General features: G+C 39.8%; 1 protein-coding gene across 1 annotated transcript in view; it reads left to right on the plus strand.

Annotated features, from left to right (window-relative positions):
• Positions 1-1002, plus strand: part of si:dkey-63b1.1 (B2 bradykinin receptor) — a 4890-nt gene extending 3888 nt beyond the window's left edge. Inside the window, 1 exon segment of the mRNA XM_046835859.1 lies at positions 1-1002. This exon segment is cut by the window's left edge and continues 1297 nt beyond it. The gene's annotated coding sequence lies outside the window, so the exon portion shown is untranslated.
• The last annotated feature ends 405 nt before the right edge of the window (positions 1003-1407 follow it).

Raw genomic sequence — 1407 nt, forward strand, 5'->3', positions numbered from 1 at the left:
CTTGTGCAGCTATATTAGAGTTAGATGTTTGCAAAATCAAAGTGTCGACTTGATGAACATCTTTTTGTAAATGCATTGGGATACAAATTGAAATACGAGATTGTTCCGGGGAAAACAGGACTTCTGATTAGCCTGGATATTCAGCTACATACCTGATCATTAGCCATTTATCTCTGAAATTAAAACTCATCTTAGAGATTGTTCCGGGGATAAACAATCTGAAAGACTGGGGATAAAATTCATTCAGAAAGATTGTCCATTCTGTGTCTGTAGGAGGGGTTTAGCGTGTATCATCTGTAAAGCGTTAGACCCTCCTGGATGTCTTTGTGGTCCAGCATGAGTAGATGCTATTGGCTTCATGAGTTTTGGAGGAAGTATGTCCTCACGTGGGAGCAGTGATGGCTCAATGGTTAAAGCTTTGGGTTACTGATCAGATATTCGGCGGTTTGCCAAGCTGCCACTGTTGAGCACAGCCTTTAACTCTCTCTGCTTATTGGGCAGCATATCATGGCTGCCTCACCACTCTGACTAACAAGTCGAGATGTGTGACACTGTGCTGTAAAGTATGTGTGACTATTAAAGGCAGTTTCTGTCTCTATTATGAGCCTTTACCCTTCCTATTAAATAGCCGTCATATGATGGGTGAGGGATGGTTGATGGGTGGAATTTGTCCTGTGACCAAAGTTGAGAGAAAATAAAGGAAAGAAAGAAATGAACACCTTATGCAGTGGAAAACTGGACAAGCTTTAGCATTTGTATCTATTTAATGTTTTATCTATAATTTCTTTCTTATTTTTTCATAATTTTTGATCCTAACATTATTATTAGCATTACAATTCTTTGTCGTCTGATTTACACCGATGTTCATATTTGTGTGTTTGACAAGAGGTGAAGTATTGGATTGTTTTATTTATTGTCTGTTATATAATAAATAATTATTTATCACAGATGCTGTAATTAAGACTGAAACACTGCTGTGAGTTTGTGAAACAAGACATACAGTATGTATATTGTATTAATAAACATTGAGTGTTATACTGGTGTATGTGTTTCACTGGATCTGTTTCATGCTAACCATCCCCATGTTTTGATTTGGCACATGTTTTTACGCTGGATGCCCTTCCTAACGCAACCCTCCCCATTTATCCGGGCTTGGGACCGGCACTAAGGCTTGTGCAACTTTAATAGCTGGGGTTGATTCCCCTGACTGGGGATCGAACCCGGGCTGCAGCGGTGAGAACGCCGCATCCTAAACACTAGACCACCAGGGAACTCAGGATAATTATTTAGCTAATGGAGGAAATGTGTTTCAGTGACGTTAGGACCAGAACAGAAACTGAACATTTAGATAATGAGCTTTACTGGGCTATTATTAGCATGTGCAAGGCTAATCAGGGCTAGGTTAGC

This window comes from Silurus meridionalis, chromosome 23 (genome assembly GCF_014805685.1).
Source record: "Silurus meridionalis isolate SWU-2019-XX chromosome 23, ASM1480568v1, whole genome shotgun sequence".
NCBI lineage: Eukaryota > Metazoa > Chordata > Actinopteri > Siluriformes > Siluridae > Silurus > Silurus meridionalis.